General features: G+C 33.7%; 1 protein-coding gene across 1 annotated transcript in view; it reads right to left on the reverse strand.

The window, feature by feature from the left end:
- The window catches only part of LOC125050116, a 152698-nt gene extending 132371 nt beyond the window's left edge, over positions 1 to 20327 (reverse strand). The window contains exon 1 of the mRNA XM_047649729.1: positions 20139 to 20327. The gene's annotated coding sequence lies outside the window, so the exon portion shown is untranslated. The remainder of the gene's footprint in view (positions 1 to 20138) is intronic.
- Between the last annotated feature and the right edge of the window lie 1507 nt (positions 20328 to 21834).

Raw genomic sequence — 21834 nt, forward strand, 5'->3', positions numbered from 1 at the left:
ATCACCCTTGAGTCCTTTAAAAAAAATGGCCCATATAATCTGGTAAAGTATCTTACGTGACTGAAGCTCGTGTTACAAATCAGTTTTACGTAATTTGAGTAATTTTTATATAAATATTATTAACTAGCGGACCCGACAGACGTTGTCCTGTCTTAACTATGAATATTGATTTCAAATTGGTATAATTAATTAAAAAATATTTCAGAAACAAAGTGTTTATTATTCTAATGCTTTATGTTATACAACATTCTTTGTTTGTTTTTCTGGCTCGCATATTATTATATTATCAATATAATAACTTCGATCGAAGCATTTATTTTAAACGATATTCATTTTTCTTACATCCTCTTTGACGATATTTGCAGCACGCATTCTGTCAATGTTATGTCAAACGCCATAAGGTTACATGAAAAAGTTCGAATTGTATGGTGGTTAAGTATTGTTAAATTTTCTAATTTTCCGCGCATTTTTTTCTTTTCTTCTTTTATAAGAACCTTCTCCTGATAATTACAAACACAACAAAAAAAATCAGGCAAATCGGTCAAGCCGTTTTCATGTTATGTCGTGACAACGGAAAACTGGTTTCATTTTTAGATATATAGATTATTATGAACACACTCCACATACACAGTACACACCCTCATACATACCATCACTTTCACACCATCACACAGCGGATTAGGTATTATGTATTTAATCATTTTTATAGATTCTTTCCGTTCGTAAATATTTAAACCTTTTTGTATATATTATGTGTTTCATCTTTGGCTATTTGTATAGTTTAATTGTTTTTTGTTGTATATTTGTTGTTGTTACCTGTATTAATACTAAATAAAATTATTATTTTAGCACATTCATTAGTAATATACCCATGTATATTTTCGAAACCAGTCGTAAATAACTGATGTTGTTGAGATATGGACGTTACCTTTAAGATATTTAAATAATAATAAATCAAGAAAACAACTAGAAAAATCTTTTCTTGCCAGCATGCGATGGAAAGAAGCATCTTAAAATAAAAAATGTTGACATACTCAAAAAAACACAGCTTATAGATGCACTTAAACACGCTCTAAGGCTAAAATAGAAATGGGCAGGTCATAATGCTAGAGCGCGGGATAGAAGATGGACGCTGGAAATAACAGAAATAACGGAAAGAGATATGTAGGACGACAAACGAAAAGATGGAGAGTTGACATTATAGAATTAGCGGGGAAAAACTGGATGAAAGTTGCTCAAGACAAAGAGAAATGGAAAAAAATGGAGGAGGCTTTTACCCTAAAAGGGGCCATACAAGAACTAGACCACTAAAAAATAAATCTAACATAAATTTATACTAACACACCTAATACTAATATTAAGGAATGCCAACTAACCAATTTTTTTATGGATTTAAAAAGCTTTAATAACAATAATAAATATCAATTTTTTATATTTGAATATAATAAATTCGTTAAGATAATATCTATCATACAAAGTAGCTATTTAACTTAACTATACCCAAGATTCATCTTTTATACTCTCATGGGTGTTTCACAAGTACGCTTACAATTTATGACGTAAGCCAGGAAATATAACAAGCTGTTTACTTTTAATACAGTTTAGGCCAGCTTTGAAATATGAGAGACTGAAATCGACTTAGTTTAGAACAACTTTCAATACTGACCGTTACTCCAAAACTCTGGCTTTCCCCAACGTGGACTAATGCAGTGAAATATTTAGACGTGTTGTTCAGCCGTACTCAGAGACGTACTTTATGTCAATAATAGGTATAACATATTAAAATAAGTGGACCGTTCTTACATAGACACGAAATTATTTTTTTATTGATTTTAGATAACACTGAGACATTGATTTTGTTGTCTGTACTTATTTTGTTATGGTTTTGTATTGTTGAAATAATATTTTTTGAGGTTCGTTGGTTACAGTTACAAGCCTTCGTAACGCCACCTTATTTATTATTTTAGTTATTATTTATATTGTACAAATACAACGTGTTTGTATTGGTATAACAATAAAAAATCGCAATTTTATTCGAAATATACAATCTACCATTAACTAAGGCTAAAGGTCAACCTATATAGTTTTAAAAAAATCAGTGGCGCTACAACCTCTTTAGGTCTTGGCCTCAGATTTCTGAATCTGTTTCATGATCATTTTTAAATCTAATAGGCAAGTAGGTGATCAGTCTCCAGTGCCTGACACACGCCGTCGACTTTTTGAGTCTAAGACATGTCGGTTTCCTCATGATGTTTTCCTTCACCAAATGAAAAAATGAAAAATGAAAAATGAAAAAATATTTATTCAATCACTTACAATGATAACAACATGTGGCTGGAGCCTCCATTTAAGTATGTATAATATACTTGTGTTTGGAGTATCCGCTCTTCCTAGGTACACTTAATTAGGTATGTAAGTTTAGACAAAAGGGAATAATATTACAAAAACAAAACAATATTTATACAAGTTAAAAGATGCATCGTGTATGAGTGATAAATTGAGGGGTGTTCGTTGTATTCAGTTAAGTGTATGTTGATGTGTGAGAGTGTAAGTGTGTGTGAGTGAGTGTGTATGAGGTATGTGTGTATATGTCTGTATCATATGTTTGAGTGTGTGTGTTCTTTTAGAGTGTAAGATAAAAGTAGACTTTAGAATAGTAATTCTTAGATAATAGATTCAACTTCTTCATAGGTTTGAGTTTTTAACCAACAATTTATAGTTATTTTACATTTATATTTATTCATATTATATAGATTTAATTCCTTGTTTAATTTATTATATAAGTTAGCAGACTGGTAGCAGTACTGTCTATGAGCATATTTAGTTTTAAAAGTTGGTAAAGGTGCCACATTATGCCTTCTACGTCTGTTCAAAATACTAGGATCATATCCAATATGTCGATGGGTTCTAAGAGTAGTTTGCAGTACATACAACTTACGTACTGACAGAAGATCGCTAACCGCATATAACATTTCCGTAGGGAATCTGTATGGCTTAAAATGGATAACTTTGAGTAGTGACCTTTGTGCTCTCTCCAGTTCCAGGAATTTTGTTTTAATGGCACCACCCCAGGCCGGAATGCAGTATATTAATATTGACTGCGCAAGAGCAGTATAAATTTGTTTTAGGAGGGCCGAGTCAGCTACGTGTCTTAGATTTTTAAATAACCATATGAGTTTTCTTACTCTAGCCATAACTAGCTCTATATGATCGCGCCATGATAGGCGTTGGTCTACCATAGTACCCAGGTATCTTACGCAGTTTTGCCGCTTAATAAAATCGCATGAGCATATTATAGAATGAGGTGAGCCACAAGTATGTATTTGAATAGCAAACGTCGGAGGTGGTTGAGAGGAGTTATAATTGGAGAAGCATACATAGTTAGTTTTAGAGGTATTGAGGGTCAAAAGGTTATCGCTGAGCCACTTAGCTATTCTTGCAAGGCCCTTTTGGGAATTATTTTTAACAGCCTCCCAGGTGTCAGCTACAAAAACGACAGCAGTGTCGTCAGCATAAGTGAACATTGTTCCCTCTTCTATATCCATGTTACATAAATTATTAATATATACAAGGAATAGAGTGGGCCCCAATACACTTCCTTGCGGAACTCCGAAGGTGATTTCACATTGTTCACTTTGGTGTTTTCCTATTTTTACACTCTGTTTTCGATTGCATAAATAGTCTTTGAATAATTTCAAGGGAATTCCTCTTATGCCTATTTTCTCCAACTTGTCGATAAGGTCTGTAATTGATACTGAGTCAAATGCCTTTTTCATATCCAAAAACACTGCAGCACATTTTTTGTTTTTATCCACAGCATTAGTAATAAGCGATGTGAGATCCAACACGGCATCTTCTGTCGATAAATCCCGTCTAAAGCCATATTGACTTGGGGAGAGGATATTAAATGTATTAAGGTAGTTCATTAAACGTTTATTAATTATTTTCTCCAGTATTTTGGCAATAGGTGGTAAAACAGAAATAGGCCTGTAATTGCTTATATCCGTTTTATCATCTCCTTTGTACACTGGGGTAACTACAGCGATTTTCAGTGCATCTGGAAAGACACCTTGAGCAAAGCATAGATTGATCAAATGAACAATAATAGGGACAATTATATCAGCAGTTAGCTTTAAGAATTGGGTAGGAATGCCATCCCAGCCTGGAGCACTATTTGATTTTAACCCCATCAGGACATTAAGAACCTCATCATTGTCAGTATCTCTTAATACAAATGAAGTTAAGTGAGGATAATTCGAAGTAGTTTTGTCAGAACAATTGTATGCGGGTTGTTGTGCAAGGATACCTTCTGCTAGTGATTTGCCAACTTGGGTAAAATATTGATTACAATGATCTATAGACTCTTGTGCTGTTTCTTTACAGTGGAGCAGTTCGTAATTGTCGCTTTTATTTTTATTCCGATTTGTAATATTGTTGACAGTTTGCCATAATTTTTTTGAGTTGTTTTTATTTAGAATTAGTTGCTGTTTATTATAATTTCTTTTTAGGTTTCTGATTAATTTATTACAATAATTTCGATATCTACGGTAAGTTATTTTTAAAATTTCATTATCAGGGTCTAATTTTAGCTTTTTCTGCATGTTATTCCTATTTCTGACACATCGTAGAATGCCCAAAGTCATCCATGGCTTAACTACACGATATTTGCATGTAATGATCTTAGTGACTGTATGTAAATCTAAGGTTTGTCTTATTTTACTTAGTAAGAGCTCTATAATCATGTTGGGGTTGTTTAATGAAGTTAAGTCAGCCACCAATGTGCTATCTCTTAGAGTAGCTATCGCCTTATCGTAATCAATGAATGTTTTTGTCTTAGTGGAAGCACCTGACTTTGGTATATTGGAGAGCCTTAAGAATATGGTGGAGTGATCAGTGACAGAAGTATTTATTACATTTATATTTGCGGAATGTTTATTTTTGTCTAGTCTCAGCATAAAGTGATCCAGACAATTACCATACCGTGTAGGTAGTACATGGCCAGGTAGCAAGCCATGCATAGCCAGCATGTTTAAATAGTAAAGCCGGTTATTACGCTCCTGCTGCGGAGCATCATTTCTGTCAATCAGGTTAATGTTAATATCCCCGGTTATAATTAAATTAATACAATTTTTCAAAGATGTTAAATGTCGGTCTAATGAGTCCGTGAAGGGCTCGGAATTAGTATGTGAAGGGGACCGGTATATTCCTAGCACGGTAACTCCACAAAATAAAATTTGGAGGCAGGATGCATGTGTTAGAATAATTTCTTTGACATTGACACTGTGTTTTCTAGAAACATAGATAACAACACCATCACATTGGTTTATATGGTTTGTAGTCGAATAAGAAGTGTAGTTCTCCATTTGGGGTATTGGTTTATCACTATCTATTCTACATTCAGTTAAAATTATCAAATCTGCTTCAAAATTAAGCTGGGCAAGGGTGAGTTGGAAATCATCTAACTTGCTGTATACCGACACAATATTCTGAGAAATTATTTTTAAATCATTTTTATGAAATTTAGGGGATTGGTTACATATGTCATGAACATCACATAAGCTAGAATTAGCCACCTCACTATTGTCAATTTCTGTTATCAATGAGATTACGTTATCCATAATTGGATGGAATTTTAAATAAACCATTCATTTTATTAGCTTGTTGGTTATGAAGTGTGTTAAATAGTCTACTTATTATGAAAGTATCGCGTACTGATAATGTGTGAATATGTTTGGAGAAGGTGTGTGTGTAGTAGTGTAGGGCCGAATCCAAGCCTTTGTTAATAAAGTATTTATGTGTCTTGGTAGTAGTAATGAGTAATGTGTGTACAATCGGGAACAAAATTTGATAAAAGAATAACATAAGATATTTTACTATGTAGTTAAAAAGATGTGGTTTGGGTGTTATTGGGGCAATATGTAAAACTAGTATGAAATAACATAATATGGTAAAACAAAAATATAAAATGGGCCGAGCAAGCAAAGACAGAGAGAGATAACAAGGTTCAAGAATTAAGTCTAGTCATTGCTCTCCTAGTAGTTTTTGGACGATTGCTTCATTATTTATAGTGATAATGGGTGAATTTTCAGATTTTCTGACGTAGACACGGCCATAGGAAGTCCAGCAAAACTTATAAGATTTTGATCTCATTAGATCTCTAGCAAGGAAGTACAGCCGAGCCCTGGAGGCGGTCAGCTGTTCTGCTACGTAGACAGGGATATTTTCTTGACCTTGTGATTTTAATCCTAGGTGTTTAGCTCGTAATTTATCCTTGTTCTTCAAGTTGTATGTTTTACAGGCCTGTAGAAACTTCATTTTTAATAAGGTAGTGCTTAATTCAACTATTATAGGGGAACTAGCATTTCCCTCCCTCTTAAATCTTATCCTGTAAATATCATTAATGTCTTTTTCACTCAACTGACAGTTGACTGATTTAGCCAACTCTAAGGTCATAATTATAAGGTCTTCTTTTGTTTCCTTATCAGCCTTGGGTGCATTTTTTATTTCAATGTTATTCTTCAATCTATCTCTTTTTAAGTCTTCTAGCTGTCCCTCCAAAATAGAAATATGTTCCTTGTCCTTTTTCCTTTCTATTTCGAGAAGTTCTAACTTCTTTTTAAGTTCTACATTCTGTTCAGCGAGGAAGGACATAGTTGTCTGGATATTTGTGTTTGTCTTACTTATTTCGGTAAGAGTGGATTCAAGCTTTTTGGAGCCACTTTCTTGCGATTTAAACATTGTTAAAATGAGTGTTTTTATCTCTTCTCTAAAAACGTCAAATCGGTCCACATTCGTATCATCTTCTCTTCTTCTCTTGTTTCTCAAGGCCACATAGTTGGGAGGAGTGATTTGTTCCATTTCCATACCAATTTGATCAATGGCAGATTCAGATAGTGACTTATCTCCAATAGGATTCATCCTTTATTATAATGAGTTTAACAGTTGTCTATTCGATAGTACAAGCAGATGTTTGCAAAAAATGTGAATGCACTAAACAATGGAATGTCCGATAAGAAGTTCCCGATGGCTCAAGGTAAATAGGCCAATAGATAATTAGTGGGCGTGGCCACAGTCACCTGTTGCAATCAGCGCGGGCGCAGGACGCAGGTAGTGGTGGTAAGCGGGGCACGAGTGTGACGCTGGTAGGGATGTGGGCGTGGCGTAAATTCACAGCTTTAGGGGATTCGATAAGATTAATATTGAGTGGGATCAATACCTTCGATAGTGGGGTGATCGGGCGCAGTACCAGGAGCGCACGTAGTAATTAGATGGTTGCTTGACTACACTTCACTTTGTTTATGTTCTCCTAGTAGACAGTTATATTTATTTTTCGATTTGAATTTATTAAAATTAAAATACAAATAAAAATAAAGCACTCAGCACGTCTACACCTTATGGCGATCCGGGGGGAAGAGGAAACCGTTCACCGAATTCACCGTTCGAGCGAATGTTAAATGCGCACATAGAAAAAAAGTCCATTGGTGCACAGCCGGGGATCGAACCTACGACCTCAGGTATGAGAGTCGCACGCTGAAGCCACTAGGCCAACACTGCTCATATAGGTTATTAATTGAAAATGGAAGACCTGGCCGCAGTACAGGATGTACAGGTTTAGGAATCTTCAGAGACTGCACGCAACGGCACCAAATAATTAATTTTTCAGTGTGAAATCAAAACTCAAAGTATATTATTTACCAACCTTCAAAATGTGGTAACCATACAAAGAAAAATAATTGCAAATAGGTGCGACTATTAAAAAACTAAAACAAACCCATTCCTAAAGATGACAAGATCGCGTTTACCCATAGACAAAACAAATGATTATTTAACAATTTAATTAATAAATAACTTGATCATATACGCAGAAACTTAACCGGAGATATTTTTAGTTTGTGTATTTTTTTAAATATATATATTATATCTAATATACAAAATTCTCGTGTCGCGGTGTTTGTGGTTAAACTCCTCCGTAACGGCTCGACCGATTCTCATGAAATTTTGTGTGCATATTAAGTATGTCTGAGAATCGGACAACATCTATTTTTCATCCCCCTATATGTTGTATATATATATATATATTTATATATTACAGCATGCTCCTTTTAAACGTATTATAATTGTTGTAACGACAATATTATTAAAATGTATAGACAATTTTAAAAACAAAACCGAAACTCAATATCTCTTAAATAAGCTTTCAAGTAAACTAGAAGACTGTTCATTAAGCAAGAGCTTTAAGCTCATACAGTTGACGGTATATTTAAAACTTCAATAAAGTCAAGCTAAGTTTATATTAACGCCAGCCAAAATACTCGTCTCGGAACTCATATTGCACTGGGAATATGTCGCCAAACTGTTTGTCATTAATTGCATATGATTAAAAAATATTTATAACCAACCTCAGTAAAGGAGGTCATCAATTTGACCTGTTGTGTCAAATGGAGATGATGATTTTATGGTTCATCAAGCATATCCAAATTAGGGAACTGTCTAACAACAAAATGACTTCAATTTATTCCTTCTGGAGACATATTATATGCTGACAGGTATTTTTAATCCTACTAATATTATAAACGCGAAAGTTTGTAAGTATGGATGGATGTTTGTTACTCTTTCACGTAAAAAATACTGGATGGATTTTAATGAAACTTTACAATAATATAGCTTATACATCAGAATAACTCATAGGCTTCAATTTATAAAATATAAAGTAAGTAGGCAAAAATCTACCATCTGCAAGCTATTCTGGCGTGCGCTGCCAAAACCGCTAAAGTTAACCATATGTAATGTATGATGGAAATTTTTATCTTAAATAGTCCTACAAAAGACCCCGCCACAGTATAGGAGTATATCTGTCTTATGTGTTAATCCATTATAGCCAAAATAGTGAACCATAACTACAATAAAAATGGATAATTTATTTCAAATGCACATTTGGTAGTAATAAATTGATTTCTATAGAAAATAGATAGTTTTTCCGCTTCTGGTATTTAGTTATAAAACTTGTCTTTCACGCTACATCATTTGGACAAATATTATTTTATTCCTGCGCAGATGAAGTCGCGGGCACCAGCTAGTAGATAATATTTTTATTAATTTCTTTACTTCTCACTACTCATTACAGAAACCGGAGGGGGGCGGCGGGAGAGTGACGTGTCGATCGCGTGATTGGTAAAACAGTTGACGTTTTTGTACGATGCGCAAACTTTCCCCCACTCCCTTGTTTAATGCTCATGAAGTGTGCCGGTACCTGTAGCTAAGCTTCGAGATGCTACTATTTACAATTTTTATATTATTTACGGAATTCACCATTTCAAATGCTTATTCTTGAGACTGTACCCGCCCTTACGAGCATTTAGGCTATTGACTAAAGTCTTTGGGCGGTGGTATTACTTGCCCGTCCTTACAACATCCTGCCCGTTTGCCCACTATATTATTTATAAGTTATTAAATAAGAAATAGAGTACTAAGTAAATCGTTGACACGTTCAATGAAATAATTAAATAAATCATAAATGAACGCACAATAAATCTAAGAAATATACGCAATTAAAAATCCCTAATCACTTCCATCGGGGTAAATACATTTATTGAACAGGTTCTACAGGTAAACAAGGATCTGCAGTGACCTAGTTCTACAACTCTTGATTTGAGTTATGAAATGAGGTTGAATAATTCAAATTGCAAGCACGAAACACTATTTAGTATTTTTTCAGAAGCATCACTACAATTTCCGCAAAGATTCTCTCATTTGTCGCGATGTTTTAGACTCTAGAGCATATTAAATCGGCACGAGATGAGATTCATTAATTTTGCATTTCCGGTTTTCTTTTAGTACCTACAGCATGTACACATGTATGAAAAACTATATATATATTTTTATAAAAAAAACATGTTTGTTTTTCATGTTATTGGAGGCAAACGGGCAGGAGGCTCACCTGATGTTAAGTAATACCGTCGCCCATGGACACTCACATTGCCAGAAGGCTCGCAAATGCGTAGCCCGCCTTTTACTCTCTTTTGTTGAAGGACGCTAATTGTTTCGGAAATACTTCAATTGGCAGTTGGTTCCACATAGTGGTGGTGCGCGGCAAAAGCTGCTTTAAAAAACGCTCAGTTGTGCAACGACGGACGTCGAGGTTATAAGGATGGTATTTTGTATTCTGCCTTGACGTCCGGTGTTGAAACTCAGCTGCAGGTATTAATCCTTATCCAATGGGGTAGCTAATCCTACATACCCTAGTCCCTACTCTAGGGAAATTCTGTGTTATTGGCGACCGTCGCGTGGTTCATATATATGTGAATAATATAGAACAGATAATGTTTTTTTATTATATAAACAAAATATAAAATGTAAAACTTATTACTTCAAGTAACAAACAGTTAATTAACTTACTCGCTCTGAAATCAGCTGCCAGAAACAAACTTTCTTGCCAGTTCTTCTTGCCCGCTCTATGCCCTTGACTTGCAAACTGGTAGTAAATATAAATTGAGAATCAATTTAACATCTTTTCTGTTGACGTTCATAAGTGTACTTGATTATTGAATAAAGTTTTTTTGAGTTTGTAACAAAAACGTTTGGAAGTTAAAATAATCTATAGTCGTTACGTGTATTATATTATAAAGCTCTTTAATATTTCTTTCTGTGATACACATATTGTATATATTTCAATTTCATTAGGGTTGGAAAAAATAGGGGAATACAATTATTTACATACATTTACTCTTATCTAGATATAAATAAAAACAAATATTGCGTATCATATTTTAAATGTTTTCTAGATCGAAAATGTGTATCAAATATATTCTTCAATAAAATAAGAATTTTCGTCGCGTATTTGAAAATTCGATGCGAGCTTTCAAATCCTTTCAATATCATATCTATCCAAGATATTGCGTCGAGATTGGTTAAAGATTTTGTTTTGTACTAGAGCTTCCTGTGGGTCTTATAACCCCTTTTAATAAAAGTCCTTCGATATAAACGCGAATTTATAACACCGTTCTCATGAATCGACGTTTCAAGTGCTTGTATTAGCAGCTCAAACTGTCACATTGACAGTTGACAATTCGATGTCGTGATTAAGTTTACCATGGATACAAGTCTTTTCGTCGGAATAATAGAGTACAAATTTAACAAGATAACCTGAACTGAATTCATTAGTACGTGTTATTAAAAATAATTACATATCTCTTAAAAACTAAAATATTGTTATTAGGTCATATAATGCCTTATATTGCCGCGAAGTTGTTGTTAATATTCCGCTGGTATTGGCATTTTCTAGTAGTGACTCAAGTTTCTTAGCGAGATAGTAAATTAAGGGAGAAATATGTTGTCAAAGTAAGGATGATAAATTTGTGCTCCTTGTGAAGGCGTCACCAACATTCTTAAAGTTACATTAAATGTACGATCTTACAATGCTCTTTTTTACTTGGGGAAATGCATTGCGCATACCCTACCGCGGTGCGACTGCTTAGTGCGGGAGGGTTTTGTGGGACTCGCGATTGTGCCACTAAAACCCCAAGGTGCCACCAACAATCGTCTTAGGCGGGATGCGGTAACAGCAGAGCCTTATCCGCTTCCCGACATGCGATGCGGCGGTCGCGTCCGCCTCTCCCCGCCTATTGTTGATTTGTCAAGGTACTTGACACAGCAAGTATCCTTCACAGATCGGGCCATACGCTTTTAGGAATAGCTAGGGCAGATCGGGTCCAGTGCTTGCAGGGATGGATCACAATCCCTTCTTTTGAACGCATGGACCCCTGCTTCCATCTGACAAGCTAGTGCTAAGTCTAACTATAATTCCAATCACTGTTCGTTGTTTCAAGCTCTGATAAAATTCATTCTTGAATTGAGAAACTATGTAGTACTACTATCAGTAACAGTCAAGTTTTAGTTGAATCCATTCCAATCACAATCTATCTACAAGAAGCAATTGTGGAAAACGTATCGTGTGAACGTGTGGACAAGAACAAGATCGAATTGTACCGGCATTACAGTGTGAATACCTTATGTTTAATTTCACCACACAATTCGTTATTTGACGTTATAGAATCGTAACAATAGATTTTGGAGTGGAAAACCTGACAAACGCTCCGTGGTCGTAACTCAAAATCGATTTTACTATACAATTGAATGCTTGTATGAATATGTTACTCGATTTCTGACATTGCTATTTGACAAGATTTAAAAAACCATTTCAGATTATTTATGACTTAAAAACGCATTCAACTTGTCATTTTAACTTATTTGTTTTAAAAATTGGTACAGCTTACTTACAGCCCTGCGATTCTGTAACTCACTTTTCGAACTCACACAGCGGTTTTCGCATCGGCGGTCGCTCTGAAATCAGTCGTGAAGCAGTAATTTTATGATTTGGCATTCTAATAAACAATAAACTACAAGCTCCCACCTTTTCAGAATGCCAAATCATAAAATTACTGCTTCACGACTGATTTGAGAGCGACCGCCGATGCGAAAACCGCTGTGTGAGTTCGAAAAGTGAGTTACAGAATCGCAGGGCTGGAATGGTACGTCATCGTCGATTCGACTAATGTTCTGTCACGTGATTAACGTTTAAAAATCAATATCTTTAAATATTAAGTTATAGAACTCAATAACTCTTTTTAGTTAAATGTTTTTAAAAATTACTGTCATTATTATTCCAACATAAAAATTCGAAATTCAAATAAATTTGTAACGATACAAAAATCGACGCGTATGAGCTGTCAAAAACTGACAATATCGTATTGAAGTATACAAGTACTTGACCAAACTATCGATAAGTTTGTGCTAGAACTAAAAAGGTAATATGAAAAATGAATTACCCTTAACTATGATACCTTAATCCTCTAATTTAGACGCTTTTACATCTGTGATAAAACGAGTTAGGTGCGTACTATAAGTTTATATTAAACAAATATTCTAAAAACAATAAACAAATAATTCGAAATCGTATGGTCAGTTCTGTGATAAACAGAAGATTGGCGGTTTTCGTGTAGTCTAAATTTAACATTGCATTGTAACATTTTGTGATGTTTTTGGTTATTGTATTTATTTTGGAAATATGGGTAAAGGGATAATTATATACATATATGTACGATTTGTCAATATATACCACCGACCATCGACATATACATGCTATAGCGAGGTGGATAGAGTAGTGACTCGATCAGGTCGGGCTAAAGATCTACGCGAATAAAATGATGATAAAGTGTGGCTGGATTGTACTTCAGAGCTGCCAGATCGTAATTGGATACAAATTGTATATCTGAGTTATGTATCCTATAAGCAGGTTTATATACACACATAAATATTGAAGCTCAATTGAAACTTGATTAGAGTAGTATAGTTAATAAAAAATCCTGAGAAATTCCATATTATAGAACTTGTTATAGTTATTTTATTTATGTATGATTTTAGAGTGACGACCGTATATAGTCGAGACGTATCACTGGCACTGTACATAAACGATTAACAATCAGTTGTATTATTCACACACATACCCACTAAAACCCCACCACCAGCAATCACCAGAGGCAGGACACAGTCGCATCCCACCACGCGATCAGCCGTTCAAGCTGCGGCCATTAATAATGTGGGATGGACCGCACCAACACCGGGCCATTTATTTATTTACACTTCGTTACCATAATTTATCATACATATAAAAAACAAAAAAAAAGCAGGTTACATAAGTTATTAGGCAACGGGCGGCCTTATCGCTAACAAGCGATTTCTTCCAGGCAACCCTAATATGGAACAATAAAAAAGAAACACCTACAGCTGGTAAAGTAAAAGAAGTGTATAATTAGTTTAAAAAAAAACTCAAACAATTAGTGACTAACAAATTAAATAAAGTAAAATATGTAAAAGCTAATCCAAACGTTAATTGAGTCACAATTAATATAGACACGTAGTAGTAGCTAATTACGAAGCACAAGAAAAATTATCAAAAAGAAGATTTTTAAATAAATTTAAAGACTGAGCTCGTCTGATATCTATTGGTAAGGAATTCCATAGCAGGATACTTGCAGTCTTCAATTTCTTCAATTTCAAACTTAACAAGCAAATTTAAGCATATAATGCAGAAACTCCAATATACAAAATCAATTCGAAAAGCTCCGACGGCAAAAAATAACAGCCCTCTTTAAGAGCCATCTAAAATAAAGTATCATATTTAATTTAAATGATTTCTTGATAAAACGATTTTAATAAAGAGAAAACATCAAAGACCTACTTCAATGGGCATTTAAATCTCACAGCTGAGTGATATCTCAATGTTTATTTATTTCACCAGTGTAGACTAAACAGCTTTATGGATTATGAAATGCGTTAGCATCTAGCTAATTATATATTGTAGAGGATAGTCATAGGGTCGCAGCTTATATTGCCGTTAGTAAAATTTGTTCAAGGACCTATCTGGTCGCCAAACTAAAAAAAAGTACATTGTTTCTTTCCATTTTTAGTTATCGTTTCTTGAAGTAGGGCGAATGGAAAATATATATGATGGAGTTGAGTAGTTTATGTATTCATTTTGAAAGATCGATACACGATTTAAATAACTTCGTTCGATTGAAAAAAAATCCAAACAGCAAATTTTTGACACTTTGAATTCATTTTATGACGAAGATGTATATAGAACATGATTTTGAAATTTACACAATATATTTTATCGCAAGCCAAGTAATCCATTTCAGAAAAAAAATGATAATCAGGCTTTTGAAACACGTAGTTGATATAAATCTTATTTGTATCGACGACGTGTTTCAAAAGCCTGATTAGCGATGTGCGTATAAAGATAATTAATTCATCAATAGCACCATCGATTACACGACTCCCGATACTCCATAGAGGGCAAGGACTTGATAAATTTTATTTTATAAACTTTAAATAAATATTCGTTGCATAACTCATCAGTTATTGAACTAATTAATAAATTGCGAACTAAAAGTGAAATAATAGTAAAGTTATGTTGTTTATAATATGAATTTATTACATTGAATTTGAAATCCAAATGATATTTATCAAACAAATATGTATGTCTACTCTGGCTCACCTGATGTAAAGTGGTTTTATAAATAGGTTTTTTTTGAAGGACTCTGAGCCAAATTGGTTCGGAAATACGTGACGGACAGTTGGTTCCACACAGTGGTGCTATACGTGCCGTAACGCTCAGTTGTGGAATGGACAACGGGATATATCCTATAGGGATGGAAGATGTTCAAATTCCAAATTTCTTTATTCAAAAACGAGTTACATTGTTTTAGCAGATATTGGAGCCCCTTTAAGTCTAGAGAGACCCTTACATCAGGGTACTCCGCTCTTCCAACGGTTTAATGAAATTGTGACTTGATGTTTCATTGATGAAAATTTCTAACTTCAGTCCGTAATATTGTTCAAAATTTAATTTAAATATTAGTTTACATACTTACCTAAATTACGACACTAAATTCATATCTCGTATCCTAGTTCAAAGTTCACACTTACTACGGTCTAACAATTGCAACAACTTAAATAAATACCTTCATTTAGTTTAATAAAATATAAAAATGAATAAACATCTAATGACAAACAAATTGACCAATTTCTTTATGACACTGGAATGAACTAGCGTTTAAGATACAGGCTAGGCTTAGTTTAAACGCTAGTGCTCATAGAAGTATATTATGTATAAGGTTAACCTCATTGAATATTGTATCTCAACGATTCGTAGCCTAGTGCATGTTTACAATCTTTTAAATGTAAGTACAAAATGTAATGTTTTTGAGTCAAATAAATTAATTTTTATTTTAATATTATTATTTATTTATTTATTAACAGCTCAATGGCCAAACTTAGACTAAAAACAATAAAATACAATTAAGATTTACAGTACAGGGTAGCATCTCTCATCCCCTCCAGGTACAAAGTGTACAGGTACAAAGTGTACCTGGAGGGGGGGAAACCACATTATACCACCCCCATAAGCTTCCCAAACAGGTCGCTCTCCGGTGAAGAGTCGAGAAACCCACTAAGCAGTGAGAGTAACCGGGGAATGGGCGCTTGTTGTCGCTGGACAGTGCGAGCCGAACGCACAGCGAAAAGGTTATGTTTCCGGCAGCGGCAATATTTGTCCGGAACGTATAGCCTCATGATCTCTCCCAGCAAGTATGCGCTTTCCGTTTCATTCTTAATTACACTCAAACGAAACCTGACCACCACTGATTTTATTATGTTAGTTATCTAACCTGGGAGGTTCTTCTACCTCCAAGAATCGTGAAGCAATTAATAAAAAAAACACGAGTTTACATAATTAATGCATACATTAAGTGTCGCAAAATCTAAATTAATTTCGGCAGACCACCAAGTTATTGAAGAACCCTTTTGCTGGTAATTTGTTTAAACCCGCATTCGTTACTCGAAAGCCAAACTTACAAGTACTTAGGAGTTTTCGTAATTTAATAAAAAGAATTATTCAATTTACACCGAACTCCGGCCTCTTTGAGTTTTATATTATGTAAAACGATTCCTACATCTCGTTTTTCACTTTAAGTGTCCTGAATATAAGGAAGTATTTAACGTTTTACCATAACACAAAAATGTGACTTAATTAAACCGAACACATTATTTTGCAAACAATGAAGTTTTTGACGTGACAACGTCTAATTCGATGGAGCCGGCTGCACGTACGAAAAAACATGACTCATGCGGCGTTACTTCGCTCTGAGGCGTTCCATTTAAGGCTTGAAGTGCAAGCGAGAGCGGGACGAGCGACAATGAGGCACAATCTGCCTCCGCGTTCGGCTCAATTCAATTGTGATTTCCATTTACCTCCTTCTCTATATCCATACAAAATATCTATCAAACAAATAAAATTAAAAATTTCATTTGAAACATGCAATCATTCCATCAGTATTTTCTTATGACGTTGTCACGTTTAACTATCGTCAGTAAACCGACTTTACAGACAACCGATTTTTTTTAAAATGTTTTTGATGCGTTCGAACTCCAAGTATCTACAAATTAGATTATCCAATAGATTTTTTCTTTCTATGAGCACAATTCTATGTGGATTAGCCCCCTTCATACTAAGGGTTTGGTAAAATGAATTAAATAGTTACTGGACTGGGGCAGACACGTTTCTGCATAATTTAATTATTCATTTCCAAGTACTTCTACTTTCTGCAACGCGAAATATTTATTCATTTACTAGAATTCGATCCTAGGACTTAGTTTATGTGAAACTTTTGTATCTAAACTCGGAATTAGATCGCTCATATACATTCTTTTACAAAATACCACAAAAAACCCGGTTTCAGCTTTATTAAAATATTCGCCCCAAACCTTTTTCGTAACAAAATAATCATATCACGAAATTCCTGAGTGGAAATTTTAATGCGACTTACTTTTTAAGTATAATCAGCGTGAGTACGATTTAAGTAACTCTACCGTGGTTTAACTCCACATTTTTAACTAAAAAAATACGTATATAATTGTTATGTCATCGTCTAGTTATTACAGCAAAACAGTTAAAGACAGCTGTTATTACATCGGTGACAAATGTAGCTTTACAGACTACAAGCCCATGAAAAAAAAATATCTGTGAAATGAAGCAACGTGAATAACGCTTAGAAGGCTATTAATGTGGTTTTGATAACTGAATAGTATTAATTCGTATTCTGCATTCCACAACTAAGCGTTTTTAAGGCAGTTTTTGCCGCTCACTACCACTATGTGGAACCAGCTGCCCACTGAAGTATTTCCGAACCAATTCGCCGTAGGATCCTTCAAGAAAAGAGCGTACCAAATAAAAGGCCGGCAACGCACTCGCGAGCCCTCTGGCATTGAGTGTCCATGGGCGGCGGCGGTATCACTCAACATCAGGCCGCCTGCTCGTTTGTCTATAAACAATCTAAGTTCTATAAAAAAAAAGATAAATCAATTCTAATAATATCAAAGAAAATTCACCTATATGAGAAAAGGTTTCGATTTCCCCTTGCCTCATGACATGATTTAATTTTTATGTGACCTTTTATATCCCCAGAGAGCCTTTCACCGTTAATCCAGCTCTTAAAGGCTCAACATAATTGGTAGTTATCCTTTCTGTCATAATACATCCTTTGTGTTTTGTATTCAAATGTTTTAATAAAATTACAATTTCTTCAGAATGTGTGTGGCTGATCATGCTGGTGTGTATTTTAATATCAAAATAAAAGACGAAAAAAATATTTAAACCAATTTCGATACACCGTTAAGTCATCACAGTAAATTAATAATATTTCTAAGGATTGAAGGATCCAATTTTTAGCTTCCGATTTAATCTATAAATTTACCTTGTTTTTTTATAATTAAGACAATACATTTGATTATAAATTGTTAAATTCAAATGATTTTGATCAGAATATTATAAGGACTTCGTAGCCTTTTCTAAGCGTTTTCAGTCAAATGTCACGGTTCTTAGAAATATAAACATGTCTTTAAGAGGGTGTCTTTTATAAGCTAGGGCTGTGTAGTAACTTGTCTATTGTAGATATTCAAAGAAAACCCAGCTATGAGAAATATCCAAATATGAACAGTATTCAAATATCGAAGCTAAAAATAAGTTTTTTTTTTTCATGGAACAATATTGTCCTTGATGTCAGACGTTAAAATGTATTTAATATAAACACGACTTTTTATTCAGCATAATGATCACTGCAGATTTGTCAAGGTCAAATGGTCAAGAAAGCTGGCGTGGAATCCCCAAGGACCCTCCCAGCCAACCGACGAACCACCATTGCATAAGTAAAAGAAAGCTGGGAGGAAATTTCTTAATTCAATTTTCATTAGATAAAGTCAAGACAAATAATTTATTTATTTAAATAACATTTACGGCTTATTATAAAGCACTTTTTAAAGTCAAAATTACAAGTTAAAAATATTTTTATAAAATGACCCTAGTTGACTAGTAGACCCCTTCCAAAAGGTATATAATATATGGAGAAGAATGGGCAAGAAACTCCATACTTATTTTAAAAAAGTTTTTACTACATATTATATACATTGATTTGATATATAAAGACCATGTACCTAGAATAAATAAAACTATTATACTAAATAGGCGCATGGTGTTCAAAATATTATATGTGGTCATATATTTACAAATATTGCAACTATACATTTTACATTATTCTTTATTCGATATGATCAATGTATATCATATATATAAGATATTAGTGACCATAAGACAATGATCACATAAATTTTTCGTTAAGCCTTAAAGCTATTTCGTGCTTTTTAAAATTCACTTCTTTGTCTGTATTTCTTAAGACGGTTAAAGATAACTGTAGTAACGGAGGTAATTTTCCCACGCTCTCCTTAGTGGTTAACGGACATGACGGGTACTCTGGAGGTCCTGGAGTCGATAACCCGCGAAACAATTACTTTAAATTTCTAGAAGGTTAATCAAGTGTATTTGCACCATACAGCATCAGAGTTATGCGACAAACCGAAAATTAATCTTGCGCTTTCTATAGGAAAACGTCTCGTTATGACTTATAAAGGCCGGCAACGCACCCACTAATGGTTGTCCATAGACTGCCCTTTATGGACGTCCCGTAAGCTCGTTTGAATAAAAATTAAAAAAAAAATTCATAACCCTATTTCAATAACTGAAATTATCCTATAAAACATCATGTTTTAAAACTAAAAATATTCGTTATTTCTGACGAGGTAACCCTATACATAAAAGGCGTAGGCACATAAACGTAAAAGCCTTTTTATCGCTACAAATAGCCTATTCATCAAAATCATAGATAGTAGAGAAAAGGCATTTTTAAATTCAAGAGCATACACAATACGTTACATGTAAAGAATTTAGGTTAGTATATTAAATAATTAATTCATTCGTTTAGTTAAAAATTAAAAAGCAGTCTAGTTTTTCAGGTATTAATTTTCGTATAGATCCACTAAATCACGCGTGTAAGCTAATTTTCCTAAAACAAAAGTACTGTTATATTACGTGGTTAATTAGATATGATATTTTCCATTGATTTGTAGGATCCATTAAAAGCCTCACATTATAAAACATTTTTTTAAATTTTATATTACATACAACTTTTTTGTCTAGAAGTCAAACGTCGAACTATTACTCCATAAACTCAAAATGAACTAAAACTTACGATCAGACGCAATGGCTAGCGATGTCCATGACAAAAATAAACCGAAGTTAGTCTCATCGTTGGCACGCAACGTTTACACTTTATATTAACTAATTTTACACTTTTATAGCACTTAAAGTTTCACGAACGTGTATATTTAACACAAAACGACACATCCCATCCGTACGGCGACTTGGCATCACTGAGCTCTCAAATCTGAAAATACACAAAGCTGAAAGGGAAACATGTTTTCTCTCTTTCATCGCTGAATGCAGTGGTTTCAGATTGTTCATGAGTTTCAGTTTTTTCTTAGCGCAGTGCCGTTCAAAATATTTATAGACAAATTGAAAAGACGGTTGGTGAAAATGTCTCGCGTGATTGCGGAATGTTTTATTAATATCCATTATTATTTTCTTTCTCTACCTATATAATGAAGCTAGTATAAAATTAATGCTAAAGTATACTAGTAACACAGCTTTTCCCTTTCACTGAATAAAATAGTAGCGTTAACACCCTTGATCTTGGAACAGATTTAGTTACGTTAACATTATTATTTGTTTCGTAATGCCGAATAGTTAAGCTGCATAATTAAATGTGCTAATTTCTTTACCGTTCTTTACCGTAGGTTGTTGTTTCTTTTATAAATAGTCCATCATATATATTGCCATTAACAAATCTAATATATAAAATTCTCGTGTCACTATGTTCGTTCCCATACTCCTCCGAAACGGCTCGACCGATTCTTGTGAATTTTTTTATGCATATTCAAACCCCTAAGTGATAAGTGGTGTCTCCCCCAGAAAATATTTTTTTATAAAAAAAAATTGTTTTTATTTTTTCGTGATACAGCATACAAAAATACATACAACCCCTAATTTTCACCCCTTTACGATTAACCCCTATTTTTATTATAGTAAATAATTATTTATATTGAACTAAATGTTTCCTAGAAATAATATACATGGCAAAACGACGTTTGCCGGGTCAGCTAGTATACTATAAAATCAATGTATGTCATCAATTTTAATTTCTCTTGTGCACATTCCAAATATAAATATATGATAAATTATTATGTAATATTATGTAAAGGGATATGTTGTACGGTTATGAATTGTGAGAAAATTGTGTTTTCGTTTCGTGAAAATTCACCTGTCCACCTCACGCATTAATTTCTGAAAATTCTAGAATTTTCTCTCGCACGTGCTTTTGGCTCCATGGCTGGAAAATGCAGTTTTCGGTTAAAATAACGGAAACAGATGAAAAAAGTTTAATATTTTCGAATATCTTAAATGTGTATTAAAGCATAAAGGAAGAGTATGATGCTCCTGGTAGCATCATTTTAGCATGGAAAGCAAAATTTTGTATAATTAAAAAAAATATTATGGCTGTGACTGATTCAAATAGATCTAATTTAACAGAAATTTAATATAATTTTTTTTTATAAAAATTAATTGTAGCCTAAATTACTTAAAGTATTTTGTCACGTTTATGTTATATTGTAAGATTTAGTAATATTTTTGTAATATTTTAGTAACTAGAACATTTAATTTGATTGGCTTATAGGTATACGAAAAAGCCATTATTATTCTATTGGCGTTATGAAATTTCCTCAAAAATACTTTGACTTTTATATTTAATGACTACCAATGGATATTTTCTCTAACGAACACGGAGCACAGTGGTATTATGTGCTAGTGATTAGATTAATTTAGTGTAT

This window comes from Pieris napi, chromosome 6 (genome assembly GCF_905475465.1).
Source record: "Pieris napi chromosome 6, ilPieNapi1.2, whole genome shotgun sequence".
Lineage (NCBI taxonomy): Eukaryota > Metazoa > Arthropoda > Insecta > Lepidoptera > Pieridae > Pieris > Pieris napi.